This window comes from Oncorhynchus mykiss, chromosome 10 (genome assembly GCF_057628025.1).
Source record: "Oncorhynchus mykiss isolate SJ-2025 chromosome 10, ASM5762802v1, whole genome shotgun sequence".
In the NCBI taxonomy this organism is placed as follows: Eukaryota; Metazoa; Chordata; class Actinopteri; order Salmoniformes; family Salmonidae; genus Oncorhynchus; species Oncorhynchus mykiss.
The window spans coordinates 80,375,001-80,395,448 of record NC_143031.1 but is presented as its reverse complement, the minus strand read 5'-3'; the positions used below and the strand labels follow the sequence as shown (position 1 = coordinate 80,395,448).

General features: G+C 46.7%; 22 non-coding genes across 22 annotated transcripts; 19 read left to right on the top strand and 3 right to left on the bottom strand.

The window, feature by feature from the left end:
• Positions 1-5,119: 5,119 nt before the first annotated feature.
• trnaq-cug (transfer RNA glutamine (anticodon CUG)) lies at positions 5,120-5,191 on the bottom strand. The gene has a single exon. It is a non-coding gene; the product is annotated as a tRNA-Gln (tRNA).
• Positions 5,192-7,590: 2,399 nt separating this feature from the next.
• On the bottom strand, positions 7,591-7,662 carry trnaq-cug (transfer RNA glutamine (anticodon CUG)). Its single transcript has one exon. It is a non-coding gene; the product is annotated as a tRNA-Gln (tRNA).
• A 2,279-nt stretch (positions 7,663-9,941) lies between these two features.
• Positions 9,942-10,013, bottom strand: trnaq-cug (transfer RNA glutamine (anticodon CUG)). Its single transcript has one exon. It is a non-coding gene; the product is annotated as a tRNA-Gln (tRNA).
• Positions 10,014-12,329: 2,316 nt separating this feature from the next.
• Positions 12,330-12,401, top strand: trnaq-uug (transfer RNA glutamine (anticodon UUG)). The gene has a single exon. It is a non-coding gene; the product is annotated as a tRNA-Gln (tRNA).
• A 115-nt stretch (positions 12,402-12,516) lies between these two features.
• trnaq-cug (transfer RNA glutamine (anticodon CUG)) lies at positions 12,517-12,588 on the top strand. Its single transcript has one exon. It is a non-coding gene; the product is annotated as a tRNA-Gln (tRNA).
• A 468-nt stretch (positions 12,589-13,056) lies between these two features.
• On the top strand, positions 13,057-13,128 carry trnaq-uug (transfer RNA glutamine (anticodon UUG)). The gene has a single exon. It is a non-coding gene; the product is annotated as a tRNA-Gln (tRNA).
• A 115-nt stretch (positions 13,129-13,243) lies between these two features.
• Positions 13,244-13,315, top strand: trnaq-cug (transfer RNA glutamine (anticodon CUG)). The gene has a single exon. It is a non-coding gene; the product is annotated as a tRNA-Gln (tRNA).
• A 513-nt stretch (positions 13,316-13,828) lies between these two features.
• On the top strand, positions 13,829-13,900 carry trnaq-uug (transfer RNA glutamine (anticodon UUG)). Its single transcript has one exon. It is a non-coding gene; the product is annotated as a tRNA-Gln (tRNA).
• Positions 13,901-14,549: 649 nt separating this feature from the next.
• On the top strand, positions 14,550-14,621 carry trnaq-uug (transfer RNA glutamine (anticodon UUG)). Its single transcript has one exon. It is a non-coding gene; the product is annotated as a tRNA-Gln (tRNA).
• A 115-nt stretch (positions 14,622-14,736) lies between these two features.
• On the top strand, positions 14,737-14,808 carry trnaq-cug (transfer RNA glutamine (anticodon CUG)). The gene has a single exon. It is a non-coding gene; the product is annotated as a tRNA-Gln (tRNA).
• A 513-nt stretch (positions 14,809-15,321) lies between these two features.
• Positions 15,322-15,393, top strand: trnaq-uug (transfer RNA glutamine (anticodon UUG)). The gene has a single exon. It is a non-coding gene; the product is annotated as a tRNA-Gln (tRNA).
• A 295-nt stretch (positions 15,394-15,688) lies between these two features.
• On the top strand, positions 15,689-15,760 carry trnaq-cug (transfer RNA glutamine (anticodon CUG)). Its single transcript has one exon. It is a non-coding gene; the product is annotated as a tRNA-Gln (tRNA).
• Positions 15,761-16,227: 467 nt separating this feature from the next.
• Positions 16,228-16,299, top strand: trnaq-uug (transfer RNA glutamine (anticodon UUG)). Its single transcript has one exon. It is a non-coding gene; the product is annotated as a tRNA-Gln (tRNA).
• A 115-nt stretch (positions 16,300-16,414) lies between these two features.
• Positions 16,415-16,486, top strand: trnaq-cug (transfer RNA glutamine (anticodon CUG)). Its single transcript has one exon. It is a non-coding gene; the product is annotated as a tRNA-Gln (tRNA).
• Positions 16,487-16,999: 513 nt separating this feature from the next.
• Positions 17,000-17,071, top strand: trnaq-uug (transfer RNA glutamine (anticodon UUG)). Its single transcript has one exon. It is a non-coding gene; the product is annotated as a tRNA-Gln (tRNA).
• Positions 17,072-17,186: 115 nt separating this feature from the next.
• trnaq-cug (transfer RNA glutamine (anticodon CUG)) lies at positions 17,187-17,258 on the top strand. The gene has a single exon. It is a non-coding gene; the product is annotated as a tRNA-Gln (tRNA).
• Positions 17,259-17,725: 467 nt separating this feature from the next.
• Positions 17,726-17,797, top strand: trnaq-uug (transfer RNA glutamine (anticodon UUG)). Its single transcript has one exon. It is a non-coding gene; the product is annotated as a tRNA-Gln (tRNA).
• Positions 17,798-17,912: 115 nt separating this feature from the next.
• trnaq-cug (transfer RNA glutamine (anticodon CUG)) lies at positions 17,913-17,984 on the top strand. The gene has a single exon. It is a non-coding gene; the product is annotated as a tRNA-Gln (tRNA).
• Positions 17,985-18,497: 513 nt separating this feature from the next.
• trnaq-uug (transfer RNA glutamine (anticodon UUG)) lies at positions 18,498-18,569 on the top strand. Its single transcript has one exon. It is a non-coding gene; the product is annotated as a tRNA-Gln (tRNA).
• A 648-nt stretch (positions 18,570-19,217) lies between these two features.
• On the top strand, positions 19,218-19,289 carry trnaq-uug (transfer RNA glutamine (anticodon UUG)). Its single transcript has one exon. It is a non-coding gene; the product is annotated as a tRNA-Gln (tRNA).
• Positions 19,290-19,404: 115 nt separating this feature from the next.
• On the top strand, positions 19,405-19,476 carry trnaq-cug (transfer RNA glutamine (anticodon CUG)). Its single transcript has one exon. It is a non-coding gene; the product is annotated as a tRNA-Gln (tRNA).
• Positions 19,477-19,989: 513 nt separating this feature from the next.
• Positions 19,990-20,061, top strand: trnaq-uug (transfer RNA glutamine (anticodon UUG)). Its single transcript has one exon. It is a non-coding gene; the product is annotated as a tRNA-Gln (tRNA).
• The last annotated feature ends 387 nt before the right edge of the window (positions 20,062-20,448 follow it).

The window sequence follows — 20,448 nt, the reverse complement described above, 5'->3', positions numbered from 1 at the left end:
ACCTCCTACTCCTCTACCTCCTCTTCCTCCACCTCCTACTCCTCTACCTCCTCTTCCTCCACCTCCTACTCCTTTACCTCCTCTTCCTCCACCTCCTACTCCTCTACCTCCTCTTCCTCCACCTCCTACTCCTCTACCTCCTCTTCCTCCACCTCCTACTCCTTTACCTCCTCTTCCTCCACCTCCTACTCCTCTACCTCCTCTTCCTCCACCTCCTACTCCTCTACCTCCTCTTCCTCCACCTCCTACTCCTCTACCTCCTCTTCCTCCACCTCCTACTCCTCTACCTCCTCTTCCTCCACCTCCTACTCCTTTACCTCCTCTTCCTCCACCTCCTACTCCTCTACCTCCTCTTCCTCCACCTCCTACTCCTCTACCTCCTCTTCCTCCACCTCCTACTCCTCTACCGTCCTCTTCCTCCACCTCCTACTCCTCTACCTCCTCTTCCTCCACCTCCTACTCCTCTACCTCCTCTTCCTCCACCTCCTACTCCTCTACCGTCCTCTTCCTCCACCTCCTACTCCTCTACCTCCTCTTCCTCCACCTCCTACTCCTCTACCTCCTCTTCCTCCACCTCCTACTCCTCTACCTCCTCTTCCTCCACCTCCTACTCCTCTACCGTCCTCTTCCTCCACCTCCTACTCCTCTACCTCCTCTTCCTCCACCTCCTACTCCTCTACCTCCTCTTCCTCCACCTCCTACTCCTCTACCTCCTCTTCCTCCACCTCCTACTCCTCTACCTCCTCTTCCTCCACCTCCTACTCCTCTACCTCCTCTTCCTCCACCTCCTACTCCTCTACCTCCTCTTCCTCCACCTCCTACTCCTCTACCTCCTCTTCCTCCACCTCCTACTCCTCTACCTCCTCTTCCTCCACCTCCTACTCCTCTACCGTCCTCTTCCTCCACCTCCTACTCCTCTACCGTCCTCTTCCTCCACCTCCTACTCCTCTACCTCCTCTTCCTCCACCTCCTACTCCTCTACCTCCTCTTCCTCCACCTCCTACTCCTCTACCTCCTCTTCCTCCACCTCCTACTCCTCTACCTCCTCTTCCTCCACCTCCTACTCCTCTGCCTCCTCTTCCACCTCCTACTCCTCTACCTCCTCTTCCTCCATCTCCTACTCCTCTACCTCCTCTTCCTCCACCTCCTACTCCTCTACCGTCCTCTTCCTCCACCTCCTACTCCTCTACCTCCTCTTCCTCCACCTCCTACTCCTCTACCTCCTCTTCCTCCACCTCCTACTCCTCTACCTCCTCTTCCTTCACCTCCTACTCCTCTACCTCCTACTCCTCTACCTCCTCTTCCTCCACCTCCTACTCCTCTACCTCCTCTTCCTCCACCTCCTACTCCTCTACCTCCTCTTCCTCCACCTCCTACTCCTCTACCTCCTCTTCCTCTATCTCCACCTTTTTTTTATCTCTCTGGCGCCTCCTTGTGACTTCACACAGAACACATCCCACCTCTCAGGCAGCCAGCCCTTATTGAACATCAGCTGAGCCAGCCAGGAGAAGCCCGAGATGGCAGGAAGCTTTGCCCCATTTATGTACTGGGCCGTACGCACTACCTTCTGTCGGGCCTTGCGGTCGGAGGCTGAGCAGTTGCCATACCAGGCAGTGATGCAACCCGTCAGGATGCTCTCGTTGGTGCAGCTGTAGAACCTTTTGTGGATCCAGGCCAAATCCATCCTATCCTGAGCGGGACAGGTTTTACCGTGCCCTCTCCACGACTGTCTTGGTGTGCTTGAACCATGTTAGTTTGTTGGTGATGTGGACGCCAAGGAACTTGAAGCTCTTCAAGCTGCTCCGCTACAACCCCGTCGATGAGAATATTACCAAATATAGAATGTCAGCCCTTCAATGTGTAGCAATGACTTGCAACTGAAACCATCCTTCGTTTGGACAGCAATATTCTATTTAACAGAAGAGGATTATGTCACCTGGTATGGCCTCCTGAGACTTGAATACTCTTCTGAAGGGTTCAGATTTTACTGTCCTTGGTTCCCCCGGAAACACAGAAAGTATTTTCTGCCATGTACCGGTATCAACTGGGCTACCCTGCCATGTACCGGTATCAACTGGGCTACCCTGCCATGTACCGGTATCAACTGGGCTACCCTGCCATGTACCGGTATCAACTGGGCTACCCTGCCATGTACCGGTATCAACTAGGCTACCCTGCCATGTACCGGTATCAACTGGGCTACCCTGCCATGTACCGGTATCAACTGGGCTACCCTGCCATGTACCGGTATCAACTGGGCTACCCTGCCATGTAACAGTATCAACTGGGCTACCCTGCCATGTACTGGTATCAACTGGGCTACCCTGCCATGTACCGGTATCAACTGGGCTACCCTACCATGCATCCACTTGGAAATCCACATATTTCCAACACGAATGATGTGATGAGTGTGAACAAAATATGAAACATTTTCAGTTCTTTGTGGGGCTGCAAGTTTTCAATTAAAAAAACTTAACAGGAACTCATAGTATGCATTTACCGTTGGCTAGCCATTCGTGCGTAACAAGAGTGCTTATTGACTCCCACCCATTTGTTTCTTTCACACACCACTATTTTAAAGTTGACAGGGGAGGAGTGTGTCACTGCAAAATCAAGGTAGGTCCTACCAAGATTTGAACTCAGATTGCAGGATTCAGAGTCCTGAGTGCTAACCATTACACCATAAAACCCTATACAGAATAATTATTGTAGACTTCCGATTTTCCTGTCATTTGTACACCGGATAAACAGCAGATTATGAGATTATTGGTTGGCCATGTGAATAATTCAGCACAAAAAAATAGGAAGGTTCTACCGAGATTTGAACTCGGATCACCGGATTCAAAGTACAGAGTGCTAACCATTACACCATTACACCACCTCCTCTTCCTCCACCTCCTACTCCTCTACCTCCTCTTCCTCCACCTCCTACTCCTCTACCGTCCTCTTCCTCCACCTCCTACTCCTCTACCGTCCTCTTCCTCCACCTCCTACTCCTCTACCTCCTCTTCCTCCACCTCCTACTCCTCTACCTCCTCTTCCTCCACCTCCTACTCCTCTACCTCCTCTTCCTCCACCTCCTACTCCTCTACCTCCTACTCCTCTACCTCCTCTTCCTCCACCTCCTACTCCTTTACCTCCTCTTCCTCCACCTCCTACTCCTCTACCTCCTCTTCCTCCACCTCCTACTCCTTTACCTCCTCTTCCTCCACCTCCTACTCCTCTACCTCCTCTTCCTCCACCTCCTACTCCTCTACCTCCTCTTCCTCCACCTCCTACTCCTCTACCTCCTCTTCCTCCACCTCCTACTCCTCTACCTCCTCTTCCTCCACCTCCTACTCCTCTACCTCCTCTTCCTCCACCTCCTACTCCTCTACCGTCCTCTTCCTCCACCTCCTACTCCTCTACCGTCCTCTTCCTCCACCTCCTACTCCTCTACCTCCTCTTCCTCCACCTCCTACTCCTCTACCTCCTCTTCCTCCACCTCCTACTCCTCTACCTCCTCTTCCTCCACCTCCTACTCCTCTACCTCCTCTTCCTCCACCTCCTACTCCTCTGCCTCCTCTTCCACCTCCTACTCCTCTACCTCCTCTTCCTCCATCTCCTACTCCTCTACCTCCTCTTCCTCCACCTCCTACTCCTCTACCGTCCTCTTCCTCCACCTCCTACTCCTCTACCTCCTCTTCCTCCACCTCCTACTCCTCTACCTCCTCTTCCTCCACCTCCTACTCCTCTACCTCCTCTTCCTTCACCTCCTACTCCTCTACCTCCTCTTCCTCCACCTCCTACTCCTCTACCTCCTCTTCCTCCACCTCCTACTCCTCTACCTCCTCTTCCTCCACCTCCTACTCCTCTACCTCCTCTTCCTCCACCTCCTACTCCTCTACCTCCTCTTCCTCTATCTCCACCTTTTTTTATCTCTCTGGCGCCTCCTTGTGACTTCACACAGAACACATCCCACCTCTCAGGCAGCCAGCCCTTATTGAACATCAGCTGAGCCAGCCAGGAGAAGCCCGAGATGGCAGGAAGCTTTGCCCCATTTATGTACTGGGCCGTACGCACTACCTTCTGTCGGGCCTTGCGGTCGGAGGCTGAGCAGTTGCCATACCAGGCAGTGATGCAACCCGTCAGGATGCTCTCGTTGGTGCAGCTGTAGAACCTTTTGTGGATCCAGGCCAAATCCATCCTATCCTGAGCGGGACAGGTTTTACCGTGCCCTCTCCACGACTGTCTTGGTGTGCTTGAACCATGTTAGTTTGTTGGTGATGTGGACGCCAAGGAACTTGAAGCTCTTCAAGCTGCTCCGCTACAACCCCGTCGATGAGAATATTACCAAATATAGAATGTCAGCCCTTCAATGTGTAGCAATGACTTGCAACTGAAACCATCCTTCGTTTGGACAGCAATATTCTATTTAACAGAAGAGGATTATGTCACCTGGTATGGCCTCCTGAGACTTGAATACTCTTCTGAAGGGTTCAGATTTTACTGTCCTTGGTTCCCCCGGAAACACAGAAAGTATTTTCTGCCATGTACCGGTATCAACTGGGCTACCCTGCCATGTACCGGTATCAACTGGGCTACCCTGCCATGTACCGGTATCAACTGGGCTACCCTGCCATGTACCGGTATCAACTGGGCTACCCTGCCATGTACCGGTATCAACTAGGCTACCCTGCCATGTACCGGTATCAACTGGGCTACCCTGCCATGTACCGGTATCAACTGGGCTACCCTGCCATGTACCGGTATCAACTGGGCTACCCTGCCATGTAACGGTATCAACTGGGCTACCCTGCCATGTACCGGTATCAACTGGGCTACCCTGCCATGTACCGGTATCAACTGGGCTACCCTACCATGCATCCACTTGGAAATCCACATATTTCCAACACGAATGATGTGATGAGTGTGAACAAAATATGAAACATTTTCAGTTCTTTGTGGGGCTGCAAGTTTTCAATTAAAAAAACTTAACAGGAACTCATAGTATGCATTTACCGTTGGCTAGCCATTCGTGCGTAACAAGAGTGCTTATTGACTCCCACCCATTTGTTTCTTTCACACACCACTATTTTAAAGTTGACAGGGGAGGAGTGTGTCACTGCAAAATCAAGGTAGGTCCTACCAAGATTTGAACTCGGATTGCAGGATTCAGAGTCCTGAGTGCTAACCATTACACCATAAAACCCTATACAGAATAATTATTGTAGACTTCCGATTTTCCTGTCATTTGTACACCGGATAAACAGCAGATTATGAGATTATTGGTTGGCCATGTGAATAATTCAGCACAAAAAAATAGGAAGGTTCTACCGAGATTTGAACTCGGATCACCGGATTCAAAGTACAGAGTGCTAACCATTACACCATTACACCACCTCCTCTTCCTCCACCTCCTACTCCTCTACCTCCTCTTCCTCCACCTCCTACTCCTCTACCGTCCTCTTCCTCCACCTCCTACTCCTCTACCGTCCTCTTCCTCCACCTCCTACTCCTCTACCTCCTCTTCCTCCACCTCCTACTCCTCTACCTCCTCTTCCTCCACCTCCTACTCCTCTACCTCCTCTTCCTCCACCTCCTACTCATCTACCTCCTACTCCTCTACCTCCTCTTCCTCCACCTCCTACTCCTTTACCTCCTCTTCCTCCACCTCCTACTCCTCTACCTCCTCTTCCTCCACCTCCTACTCCTTTACCTCCTCTTCCTCCACCTCCTACTCCTCTACCTCCTCTTCCTCCACCTCCTACTCCTCTACCTCCTCTTCCTCCACCTCCTACTCCTCTACCTCCTCTTCCTCCACCTCCTACTCCTCTACCTCCTCTTCCTCCACCTCCTACTCCTCTACCTCCTCTTCCTCCACCTCCTACTCCTCTACCGTCCTCTTCCTCCACCTCCTACTCCTCTACCATCCTCTTCCTCCACCTCCTACTCCTCTACCTCCTCTTCCTCCACCTCCTACTCCTCTACCTCCTCTTCCTCCACCTCCTACTCCTCTACCTCCTCTTCCTCCACCTCCTACTCCTCTACCTCCTCTTCCTCCACCTCCTACTCCTCTGCCTCCTCTTCCACCTCCTACTCCTCTACCTCCTCTTCCTCCATCTCCTACTCCTCTACCTCCTCTTCCTCCACCTCCTACTCCTCTACCGTCCTCTTCCTCCACCTCCTACTCCTCTACCTCCTCTTCCTCCACCTCCTACTCCTCTACCTCCTCTTCCTCCACCTCCTACTCCTCTACCTCCTCTTCCTTCACCTCCTACTCCTCTACCTCCTCTTCCTCCACCTCCTACTCCTCTACCTCCTCTTCCTCCACCTCCTACTCCTCTACCTCCTCTTCCTCCACCTCCTACTCCTCTACCTCCTCTTCCTCCACCTCCTACTCCTCTACCTCCTCTTCCTCTATCTCCACCTTTTTTTATCTCTCTGGCGCCTCCTTGTGACTTCACACAGAACACATCCCACCTCTCAGGCAGCCAGCCCTTATTGAACATCAGCTGAGCCAGCCAGGAGAAGCCCGAGATCGCAGGAAGCTTTGCCCCATTTATGTACTGGGCCGTACGCACTACCTTCTGTCGGGCCTTGCGGTCGGAGGCTGAGCAGTTGCCATACCAGGCAGTGATGCAACCCGTCAGGATGCTCTCGTTGGTGCAGCTGTAGAACCTTTTGTGGATCCAGGCCAAATCCATCCTATCCTGAGCGGGACAGGTTTTACCGTGCCCTCTCCACGACTGTCTTGGTGTGCTTGAACCATGTTAGTTTGTTGGTGATGTGGACGCCAAGGAACTTGAAGCTCTTCAAGCTGCTCCGCTACAACCCCGTCGATGAGAATATTACCAAATATAGAATGTCAGCCCTTCAATGTGTAGCAATGACTTGCAACTGAAACCATCCTTCGTTTGGACAGCAATATTCTATTTAACAGAAGAGGATTATGTCACCTGGTATGGCCTCCTGAGACTTGAATACTCTTCTGAAGGGTTCAGATTTTACTGTCCTTGGTTCCCCCGGAAACACAGAAAGTATTTTCTGCCATGTACCGGTATCAACTGGGCTACCCTGCCATGTACCGGTATCAACTGGGCTACCCTGCCATGTACCGGTATCAACTGGGCTACCCTGCCATGTACCGGTATCAACTGGGCTACCCTGCCATGTACCGGTATCAACTGGGCTACCCTGCCATGTACCGGTATCAACTGGGCTACCCTGCCATGTACCGGTATCAACTGGGCTACCCTGCCATGTACCGGTATCAACTGGGCTACCCTGCCATGTACCGGTATCAACTGGGCTACCCTGCCATGTACCGGTATCAACTGGGCTACCCTACCATGCATCCACTTGGAAATCCACATATTTCCAACACGAATGATGTGATGAGTGTGAACAAAATATGAAACATTTTCAGTTCTTTGTGGGGCTGCAAGTTTTCAATTAAAAAAACTTAACAGGAACTCATAGTATGCATTTACCGTTGGCTAGCCATTCGTGCGTAACAAGAGTGCTTATTGACTCCCACCCATTTGTTTCTTTCACACACCACTATTTTAAAGTTGACAGGGGAGGAGTGTGTCACTGCAAAATCAAGGTAGGTCCTACCAAGATTTGAACTCGGATTGCAGGATTCAGAGTCCTGAGTGCTAACCATTACACCATAGAACCCTATACAGAGTAATTATTGTAGACTTCCGATTTTCCTGTCATTTGTACACCGGATAAACAGCAGATTATGAGATTATTGGTTGGCCATGTGAATAATTCAGCACAAAAAAATAGGAAGGTTCTACCGAGATTTGAACTCGGATCACTGGATTCAAAGTACAGAGTGCTAACCATTACACCATTACACCACCTCCTACTCCTCTACCTCCTCTTCCTGCACCTCCTACTCCTCTACCGTCCTCTTCCTCCACCTCCTACTCCTCTACCGTCCTCTTCCTCCACCTCCTACTCCTCTACCTCCTCTTCCTCCACCTCCTACTCCTCTACCTCCTCTTCCTCCACCTCCTACTCCTCTACCTCCTCTTCCTCCACCTCCTACTCCTTTACCTCCTCTTCCTCCACCTCCTACTCCTCTACCTCCTCTTCCTCCACCTCCTACTCCTCTACCTCCTCTTCCTCCACCTCCTACTCCTCTACCTCCTCTTCCTCCACCTCCTACTCCTCTACCTCCTCTTCCTCCACCTCCTACTCCTCTACCTCCTCTTCCTCCACCTCCTACTCCTCTACCGTCCTCTTCCTCCACCTCCTACTCCTCTACCGTCCTCTTCCTCCACCTCCTACTCCTCTACCTCCTCTTCCTCCACCTCCTACTCCTCTACCTCCTCTTCCTCCACCTCCTACTCCTCTACCTCCTCTTCCTCCACCTCCTACTCCTCTACCTCCTCTTCCTCCACCTCCTACTCCTCTGCCTCCTCTTCCACCTCCTACTCCTCTACCTCCTCTTCCTCCATCTCCTACTCCTCTACCTCCTCTTCCTCCACCTCCTACTCCTCTACCGTCCTCTTCCTCCACCTCCTACTCCTCTACCTCCTCTTCCTCCACCTCCTACTCCTCTACCTCCTCTTCCTCCACCTCCTACTCCTCTACCTCCTCTTCCTTCACCTCCTACTCCTCTACCTCCTCTTCCTCCACCTCCTACTCCTCTACCTCCTCTTCCTCCACCTCCTACTCCTCTACCTCCTCTTCCTCCACCTCCTACTCCTCTACCTCCTCTTCCTCCACCTCCTACTCCTCTACCTCCTCTTCCTCTATCTCCACCTTTTTTTATCTCTCTGGCGCCTCCTTGTGACTTCACACAGAACACATCCCACCTCTCAGGCAGCCAGCCCTTATTGAACATCAGCTGAGCCAGCCAGGAGAAGCCCGAGATGGCAGGAAGCTTTGCCCCATTTATGTACTGGGCCGTACGCACTACCTTCTGTCGGGCCTTGCGGTCGGAGGCTGAGCAGTTGCCATACCAGGCAGTGATGCAACCCGTCAGGATGCTCTCGTTGGTGCAGCTGTAGAACCTTTTGTGGATCCAGGCCAAATCCATCCTATCCTGAGCGGGACAGGTTTTACCGTGCCCTCTCCACGACTGTCTTGGTGTGCTTGAACCATGTTAGTTTGTTGGTGATGTGGACGCCAAGGAACTTGAAGCTCTTCAAGCTGCTCCGCTACAACCCCGTCGATGAGAATATTACCAAATATAGAATGTCAGCCCTTCAATGTGTAGCAATGACTTGCAACTGAAACCATCCTTCGTTTGGACAGCAATATTCTATTTAACAGAAGAGGATTATGTCACCTGGTATGGCCTCCTGAGACTTGAATACTCTTCTGAAGGGTTCAGATTTTACTGTCCTTGGTTCCCCCGGAAACACAGAAAGTATTTTCTGCCATGTACCGGTATCAACTGGGCTACCCTGCCATGTACCGGTATCAACTGGGCTACCCTGCCATGTACCGGTATCAACTGGGCTACCCTGCCATGTACCGGTATCAACTGGGCTACCCTGCCATGTACCGGTATCAACTGGGCTACCCTGCCATGTACCGGTATCAACTGGGCTACCCTGCCATGTACCGGTATCAACTGGGCTACCCTGCCATGTACCGGTATCAACTGGGCTACCCTGCCATGTACCGGTATCAACTGGGCTACCCTGCCATGTACCGGTATCAACTGGGCTACCCTACCATGCATCCACTTGGAAATCCACATATTTCCAACACGAATGATGTGATGAGTGTGAACAAAATATGAAACATTTTCAGTTCTTTGTGGGGCTGCAAGTTTTCAATTAAAAAAACTTAACAGGAACTCATAGTATGCATTTACCGTTGGCTAGCCATTCGTGCGTAACAAGAGTGCTTATTGACTCCCACCCATTTGTTTCTTTCACACACCACTATTTTAAAGTTGACAGGGGAGGAGTGTGTCACTGCAAAATCAAGGTAGGTCCTACCAAGATTTGAACTCGGATTGCAGGATTCAGAGTCCTGAGTGCTAACCATTACACCATAAAACCCTATACAGAATAATTATTGTAGACTTCCGATTTTCCTGTCATTTGTACACCGGATAAACAGCAGATTATGAGATTATTGGTTGGCCATGTGAATAATTCAGCACAAAAAAATAGGAAGGTTCTACCGAGATTTGAACTCAGATCACTGGATTCAAAGTACAGAGTGCTAACCATTACACCATTACACCACCTCCTACTCCTCTACCTCCTCTTCCTCCTCTTCCTGCACCTCCTACTCCTCTACCGTCCTCTTCCTCCACCTCCTACTCCTCTACCGTCCTCTTCCTCCACCTCCTACTCCTCTACCTCCTCTTCCTCCACCTCCTACTCCTCTACCTCCTCTTCCTCCACCTCCTACTCCTCTACCTCCTCTTCCTCCACCTCCTACTCCTCTACCTCCTCTTCCTCCATCTCCTACTCCTCTACCTCCTCTTCCACCTCCTACTCCTCTACCTCCTCTTCCTCCACCTCCTACTCCTCTACCTCCTCTTCCTCCACCTCCTACTCCTCTACCGTCCTCTTCCTCCACCTCCTACTCCTCTACCGTCCTCTTCCTCCACCTCCTACTCCTCTACCTCCTCTTCCTCCACCTCCTACTCCTCTACCGTCCTCTTCCTCCACCTCCTACTCCTCTACCGTCCTCTTCCTCCACCTCCTACTCCTCTACCTCCTCTTCCTCCACCTCCTACTCCTCTACCTCCTCTTCCTCCACCTCCTACTCCTCTACCTCCTCTTCCTCCACCTCCTACTCCTCTACCTCCTCTTCCTCTATCTCCACCTTTTTTTATCTCTCTGGCGCCTCCTTGTGACTTCACACAGAACACATCCCACCTCTCAGGCAGCCAGTCCTTATTGAACATCAGCTGAGCCAGCCAGGAGAAGCCCGAGATGGCAGGAAGCTTTGCCCCATTTATGTACTGGGCCGTACGCACTACCTTCTGTCGGGCCTTGCGGTCGGAGGCTGAGCAGTTGCCATACCAGGCAGTGATGCAACCCGTCAGGATGCTCTCGTTGGTGCAGCTGTAGAACCTTTTGTGGATCCAGGCCAAATCCATCCTCTCCTGAGCGGGACAGGTTTTACCGTGCCCTCTCCACGACTGTCTTGGTTTGCTTGAACCATGTTAGTTTGTTGGTGATGTGGACGCCAAGGAACTTGAAGCTCTTCAAGCTGCTCCGCTACAACCCCGTCGATGAGAATATTACCAAATGTAGAATGTCAGCCCTTCAATGTGTAGCAATGACTTGCAACTGAAACCATCCTTCGTTTGGACAGCAATATTCTATTTAACAGAAGAGGATTATGTCACCTGGTATGGCCTCCTGAGACTTGAATACTCTTCTGAAGGGTTCAGATTTTACTGTCCTTGGTTCCCCCGGAAACACAGAAAGTATTTTCTGCCATGTACCGGTATCAACTGGGCTACCCTGCCATGTACCGGTATCAACTGGGCTACCCTGCCATGTACCGGTATCAACTGGGCTACCCTGCCATGTACCGGTATCAACTGGGCTACCCTGCCATGTACCGGTATCAACTGGGCTACCCTGCCATGTACCGGTATCAACTGGGCTACCCTGCCATGTACCAGTATCAACTGGGCTACCCTGCCATGTACCGGTATCAACTGGGCTACCCTGCCATGTACCGGTATCAACTGGGCTACCCTGCCATGTACCGGTATCAACTGGGCTACCCTACCATGCATCCACTTGGAAATCCACATATTTCCAACACGAATGATGTGATGAGTGTGAACAAAATATGAAACATTTTCAGTTCTTTGTGGGGCTGCAAGTTTTCAATTAAAAAAACTTAACAGGAACTCATAGTATGCATTTACAGTTGGCTAGCCATTCGTGCATAACAAGAGTGCTTATTGACTCCCACCCATTTGTTTCTTTCACACACCACTATTTTAAAGTTGACAGGGGAGGAGTGTGTCACTGCAAAATCAAGGTAGGTCCTACCAAGATTTGAACTCAGATTGCAGGATTCAGAGTCCTGAGTGCTAACCATTACACCATAAAACCCTATACAGAATAATTATTGTAGACTTCCGATTTTCCTGTCATTTGTACACCGGATAAACAGCAGATTATGAGATTATTGGTTGGCCATGTGAATAATTCAGCACAAAAAATAGGAAGGTTCTACCGAGATTTGAACTTGGATCATTGGATTCAAAGTACAGAGTAACGGTATCAACTGGGCTACCCTACCATGCATCCACTTGTAAATCCACATATTTCAAACACGTTGCTAATTTAAACACATATTATTATTTTTTTTTCAATTTCCATGTGGATTTAGAATATGGTTCTATGGTGTAATGGTTTGAACTCTGGACTTTGAATCCAGTGATCCGAGTTCAAATCTCGGTAGAACCTTCCTATTTTTTGTGCTGAATTATTCACATGGCCAACCAATAATCTCATAATCTGCTGTTTATCGGGTGTACAAATGACAGGAAAATCGGAAGTCTACAATAATTACTCTGTATATGGTTCTATGGTGTAATGGTTAGCACTCAGGACTCTGAATCCTGCCATCCGAGTTCAAATCTCGGTAGGACCTACCTTGATTTTGCAGTGACACACTCCTCCCCTGTCAACTTTAAAATAGTCGTGTGTGAAAGAAACAAGTGGGTGGGAGTCGATAAGCACTCTTGTTACGCACGAATGGAAAGCCTACGGTACATGCATGCTATGAGTGCCTGGTAGTTGATACCGTTTCTGGCCAGACAATATTTGATCTGTTTTTCCGGTGAACCAAGGACAGTAAAATCTGAACCCGTCACAGAGTATTGAGTACAGGGGTCTATGCTGTAAAGGTTATCACTCAGGACTCTGAATCCTACAATCCGAGTTTAAATCTTGGACGATCCTACCATGTCAATTAATTTGCCTCGTGGAACTAGAATATAGCTGTCCAAATATTGTTGTCAGTTGAAAGTATTTGCAACACGTGAAGGAACGACAGTCCACTGTTGCTAATTAAACGCAGAATTATTTTTTTTTCAATTTCCATGTGGCTTTAGAATATGGTTCTATGGTGTAATGGTTAGCACTCTGGACTTTGAATCCAGTGATCCGAGTTCAAATCTCGGTAGAACCTTCCTATTTTTTGTGCTGAATTATTCACATGGCCAAACAATAATCTCATAATCTGCTGTCTATCCGGTGTACAAATGAAAGGAAAATCGGAAGTCTACAATAATTACTCTGTATAGGGTTCTATGGTGTAATGGTTAGCACTCAGGACTCTGAATCCTGCGATCCGAGTTCAAATCTCGGTAGGACCTACCTTGATTTTGCAGTGACACACTCCTCCCTTGTCAATTTTAAAATAGTTGTGCGTGAAAGAAACAAGTGGGTGGGAGTCAATAATCACTCTTGTTACGCACGAATGGCTAGCCTACAGTAAATGCATACTATGAGTGCCTGGTAGTTGATACCGTTTCTGGCCAGACAATATTTGATCTGTTTTTCCGGTGAACCAAGGACAGTAAAATCTGAACCCGTCACAGAGTATTGAGTACAGGGTTCTATGCTGTAAATCTGAACCCGTCACAGAGTATTGAGTACAGGGTTCTATGCTGTAAAGGATATCACTCAGGACTCTGAATCCTGCGATCCGAGTTTAAATCTTGGACGATCCTACCATGTCAATTAATTTGCCTCGTGGAACTAGAATATAGCTGTCCAAATATTGTTGTCAGTTGAAAGTATTTGCAACACGTGAAGGAACGACAGTCCGCTGTTGCTAATTAAACACAGATTTTTTTTTTTTCAATTTCCATGTGGATTTAGAATATGGTTCTATGGTGTAATGGTTAGCACTCTGGACTTTGAATCCAGTGATCCGAGTTCAAATCTCGGTAGAACCTTCCTATTTTTTGTGCTGAATTATTCACATGGCCAAACAATAATCTCATAATCTGCTGTTTATCGGGTGTACAAATGACATCAAAATTGGAAGTCTACAATAATTACTCTGTATAGGGTTCTATGGTGTAATGGTTAGCACTCTGAATCCTGCGATCCGAGTTCAAATCTCGGTAGGACCTACCTTGATTTTGCAGTGACACACTCCTCCCTTGTCAACTTTAAAATAGTTGTGCGTGAAAGAAACAAGTGGGTGGGAGTCGATAAGCACTCTTGTTACGCACGAATGGCTAGCCTACAGTAAATGCATACTATGAGTGCCTGGTAGTTGATACCGTTTCTGGCCAGACAATATTTGATCTGTTTTTCCGGTGAACCAAGGACAGTAAAATCTGAACCCGTCACAGAGTATTGAGTACAGGGTTCTATGCTGTAAAGGATATCACTCAGGACTCTGAATCCTACAATCCGAGTTTAAATCTTGGACGATCCTACCATGTCAATTAATTTGCCTCGTGGAACTAGAATATAGCTGTCCAAATATTGTTGTCAGTTGAAAGTATTTGCAACACGTGAAGGAACGACAGTCCACTGTTGCTAATTAAACGCAGAATTATTTTTTTTTTCAATTTCCACGTGGCTTTAGAATATGGTTCTATGGTGTAATGGTTAGCACTCTGGACTTTGAATCCAGTGATCCGAGTTCAAATCTCGGTAGAACTTTCCTATTTTTTGTGCTGAATTATTCACATGGCCAACCAATAATCTCATAATCTGCTGTTTATCCGGTGTACAAATGACAGGAAAATCGGAAGTCTACAATAATTAATCTGTATAGGGTTCTATGGTGTAATGGTTAGCACTCAGGACTCTGAATCCTGCGATCCGAGTTCAAATCTCGGTAGGACCTACCTTGATTTTGCAGTGACACACTCCTCCCTTGTCAATTTTAAAATAGTTGTGCGTGAAAGAAACAAGTGGGTGGGAGTCAATAATCACTCTTGTTACGCACGAATGGCTAGCCTACAGTAAATGCATACTATGAGTGCCTGGTAGTTGATACCGTTTCTGGCCAGACAATATTTGATCTGTTTTTCCGGTGAACCAAGGACAGTAAAATCTGAACCCGTCACAGAGTATTGAGTACAGGGTTCTATGCTGTAAATCTGAACCCGTCACAGAGTATTGAGTACAGGGTTCTATGCTGTAAAGGATATCACTCAGGACTCTGAATCCTGCGATCCGAGTTTAAATCTTGGACGATCCTACCATGTCAATTAATTTGCCTCGTGGAACTAGAATATAGCTGTCCAAATATTGTTGTCAGTTGAAAGTATTTGCAACACGTGAAGGAACGACAGTCCGCTGTTGCTAATTAAACACAGATTTTTTTTTTTTCAATTTCCATGTGGATTTAGAATATGGTTCTATGGTGTAATGGTTAGCACTCTGGACTTTGAATCCAGTGATCCGAGTTCAAATCTCGGTAGAACCTTCCTATTTTTTGTGCTGAATTATTCACATGGCCAACCAATAATCTCATAATCTGCTGTTTATCGGGTGTACAAATGACATCAAAATCGGAAGTCTACAATAATTACTCTGTATAGGGTTCTATGGTGTAATGGTTAGCACTCTGAATCCTGCGATCCGAGTTCAAATCTCGGTAGAACTTTCCAATTTTTTGTGCTGAATTATTCACATGGCCAACCAATAATCTCATAATCTGCTGTTTATCCGGTGTACAAATGACATCAAAATCGGAAGTCTACAATAATTACTCTGTATAGGGTTCTATGGTGTAATGGTTAGCACTCAGGACTCTGAATCCTGAGATCAGAGTTCAAATCTCGGTAGGACCTACCTTGATTTTGCAGTGACACACTCCTCCCTTGTCAACTTTAAAATAGTTGTGCGTGAAAGAAACAAGTGGGTGGGAGTCGATAAGCACTCTTGTTACGCACGAATGGCTAGCCTACAGTAAATGCATACTATGAGTGCCTGGTAGTTGATACCGTTTCTGGCCAGACAATATTTGATCTGTTTTTCCGGTGAACCAAGGACAGTAAAATCTGAACCCGTCACAGAGTATTGAGTACAGGGTTCTATGCTGTAAAGGATATCACTCAGGACTCTGAATCCTACAATCCGAGTTTAAATCTTGGACGATCCTACCATGTCAATTAATTTGCCTCGTGGAACTAGAATATAGCTGTCCAAATATTGTTGTCAGTTGAAAGTATTTGCAACACGTGAAGGAACGACAGTCCGCTGTTGCTAATTAAACGCAGATTTTTTTTTTTTCAATTTCCATGTGGATTTAGAATATGGTTCTATGGTGTAATGGTTAGCACTCTGGACTTTGAATCCAGTGATCCGAGTTCAAATCTCGGTAGAACTTTCCTATTTTTTGTGCTGAATTATTCACATGGCCAAACAATAATCTCATAATCTGCTGTCTATCCGGTGTACAAATGAAAGGAAAATCGGAAGTCTACAATAATTACTCTGTATAGGGTTCTATGGTGTAATGGTTAGCACTCAGGACTCTGAATCCTGCGATCCGAGTTCAAATCTCGGTAGGACCTACCTTGATTTTGCAGTGACACACTCCTCCCTTGTCAATTTTAAAATAGTTGTGCGTGAAAGAAACAAGTGGGTGGGAGTCAATAATCACTCTTGTTACGCACGAATGGCTAGCCTACAGTAAATGCATACTATGAGTGCCTGGTAGTTGATACCGTTTCTGGCCAGACAATATTTGATCTGTTTTTCCGGTGAACCAAGGACAGTAAAATCTGAACCCGTCACAGAGTATTGAGTACAGGGTTCTATGCTGTAAATCTGAACCCGTCACAGAGTATTGAGTACAGGGTTCTATGCTGTAAAGGATATCACTCAGGACTCTGAATCCTGCGATCCGAGTTTAAATCTTGGACGATCCTACCATGTCAATTAATTTGCCTCGTGGAACTAGAATATAGCTGTCCAAATATTGTTGTCAGTTGAAAGTATTTGCAACACGTGAAGGAACGACAGTCCGCTGTTGCTAATTAAACACAGATTTTTTTTTTTTCAATTTCCATGTGGATTTAGAATATGGTTCTATGGTGTAATGGTTAGCACTCTGGACTTTGAATCCAGTGATCCGAGTTCAAATCTCGGTAGAACCTTCCTATTTTTTGTGCTGAATTATTCACATGGCCAACCAATAATCTCATAATCTGCTGTTTATCGGGTGTACAAATGACATCAAAATCGGAAGTCTACAATAATTACTCTGTATAGGGTTCTATGGTGTAATGGTTAGCACTCAGGACTCTGAATCCTGCGATCCGAGTTCAAATCTCGGTAGGACCTACCTTGATTTTGCAGTGACACACTCCTCCCTTGTCAACTTTAAAATAGTTGTGAGTGAAAGAAACAAGTGGGTGGGAGTCGATAAGCACTCTTGTTACGCACAAATGGCTAGCCTACGGTAAATGCATACTATGAGTGCCTGGTAGTTGATACCGTTTCTGGCCAGACAATATTTGATCTGTTTTTCCGGTGAACCAAGGACAGTAAAATCTGAACCCGTCACAGAGTATTGAGTACAGGGTTCTATGCTGTAAAGGTTATCACTCTCGACTCTGAATCCGAAAATCCGAGTTTAAATCTTGGACGATCCTACCATGTCAATTAATTTGCCTCGTGGAACTAGAATATAGCTGTCCAAATATTGTTGTCAGTTGAAAGTATTTGCAACACGTGAAGGAACGACAGTCCGCTGTTGCTAATTAAACACAGATTTTTTTTTTTTCAATTTCCATGTGGATTTAGAATATGGTTCTATGGTGTAATGGTTAGCACTCTGGACTTTGAATCCAGTGATCCGAGTTCAAATCTCGGTAGAACCTTCCTATTTTTTGTGCTGAATTATTCACATGGCCAACCAATAATCTCATAATCTGCTGTTTATCGGGTGTACAAATGACATCAAAATCGGAAGTCTACAATAATTACTCTGTATAGGGTTCTATGGTGTAATGGTTAGCACTCAGGACTCTGAATCCTGCGATCCGAGTTCAAATCTCGGTAGGACCTACCTTGATTTTGCAGTGACACACTCCTCCCTTGTCAACTTTAAAATAGTTGTGAGTGAAAGAAACAAGTGGGTGGGAGTCGATAAGCACTCTTGTTACGCACAAATGGCTAGCCTACGGTAAATGCATACTATGAGTGCCTGGTAGTTGATACCGTTTCTGGCCAGACAATATTTGATCTGTTTTTCCGGTGAACCAAGGACAGTAAAATCTGAACCCGTCACAGAGTATTGAGTACAGGGTTCTATGCTGTAAATCTGAACCCGTCACAGAGTATTGAGTACAGGGTTCTATGCTGTAAAGGATATCACTCAGGACTCTGAATCCTGCGATCCGAGTTTAAATCTTGGACGATCCTACCATGTCAATTAATTTGCCTCGTGGAACTAGAATATAGCTGTCCAAATATTGTTGTCAGTTGAAAGTATTTGCAACACGTGAAGGAACGACAGTCCGCTGTTGCTAATTAAACACAGATTTTTTTTTTTTCAATTTCCATGTGGCTTTAGAATATGGTTCTATGGTGTAATGTTTAGCACTCTGGACTTTGAATCCAGTGATCCGAGTTCAAATCTCGGTAGAACCTTCCTATTTTTTGTGCTGAATTATTCACATGGCCAACCAATAATCTCATAATCTGCTTTTTATCGGGTGTACAAATGACATCAAAATTGGAAGTCTACAATAATTACTCTGTATAGGGTTCTATGGTGTAATGGTTAGCACTCTGAATCCTGCGATCCGAGTTCAAATCTCGGTAGGACCTACCTTGATTTTGCAGTGACACACTCCTCCCTTGTCAACTTTAAAATAGTTGTGCGTGAAAGAAACAAGTGGGTGGGAGTCGATAAGCACTCTTGTTACGCACGAATGGCTAGCCTACAGTAAATGCATACTATGAGTGCCTGGTAGTTGATACCGTTTCTGGCCAGACAATATTTGATCTGTTTTTCCGGTGAACCAAGGACAGTAAAATCTGAACCCGTCACAGAGTATTGAGTACAGGGTTCTATGCTGTAAAGGTTATCACTCTCGACTCTGAATCCGAAAATCCGAGTTTAAATCTTGGACGATCCTACCATGTCAATTAATTTGCCTCGTGGAACTAGAATATAGCTGTCCAAATATTGTTGTCAGTTGAAAGTATTTGCAACACGTGAAGGAACGACAGTCCACTGTTGCTAATTAAACGCAGAATTATTTTTTTTTCAATTTCCATGTGGCTTTAGAATATGGTTCTATGGTGTAATGGTTAGCACTCTGGACTTTGAATCCAGTGATCCGAGTTCAAATCTCGGTAGAACTTTCCTATTTTTTGTGCTGAATTATTCACATGGCCAACCAATAATCTCATAATCTGCTGTTTATCCGGTGTACAAATGACAGGAAAATCGGAAGTCTACAATAATTACTCTGTATAGGGTTCTATGGTGTAATGGTTAGCACTCAGGACTCTGAATCCTGCGATCCGAGTTCAAATCTCGGTAGGACCTACCTTGATTTTGCAGTGACACACTCCTCCCTTGTCAATTTTAAAATAGTTGTGCGTGAAAGAAACAAGTGGGTGGGAGTCAATAATCACTCTTGTTACGCACGAATGGCTAGCCTACAGTAAATGCATACTATGAGTGCCTGGTAGTTGATACCGTTTCTGGCCAGACAATATTTGATCTGTTTTTCCGGTGAACCAAGGACAGTAAAATCTGAACCCGTCACAGAGTATTGAGTACAGGGTTCTATGCTGTAAATCTGAACCCGTCACAGAGTATTGAGTACAGGGTTCTATGCTGTAAAGGATATCACTCAGGACTCTGAATCCTGCGATCCGAGTTTAAATCTTGGACGATCCTACCATGTCAATTAATTTGCCTCGTGGAACTAGAATATAGCTGTCCAAATATTGTTGTCAGTTGAAAGTATTTGCAACACGTGAAGGAACGACAGTCCGCTGTTGCTAATTAAACACAGATTTTTTTTTTTTCAATTTCCATGTGGATTTAGAATATGGTTCTATGGTGTAATGGTTAGCACTCTGGACTTTGAATCCAGTGATCCGAGTTCAAATCTCGGTAGAACCTTCCTATTTTTTGTGCTGAATTATTCACATGGCCAACCAATAATCTCATAATCTGCTGTTTATCGGGTGTACAAATGACATCAAAATTGGAAGTCTACAATAATTACTCTGTATAGGGTTCTATGGTGTAATGGTTAGCACTCTGAATCCTGCGATCCGAGTTCAAATCTCGGTAGGACCTACCTTGATTTTGCAGTGACACACTCCTCCCTTGTCAACTTTAAAATAGTTGTGCGTGAAAGAAACAAGTGGGTGGGAGTCGATAAGCACTCTTGTTACGCACGAATGGCTAGCCTACAGTAAATGCATACTATGAGTGCCTGGTAGTTGATACCGTTTCTGGCCAGACAATATTTGATCTGTTTTTCCGGTGAACCAAGGACAGTAA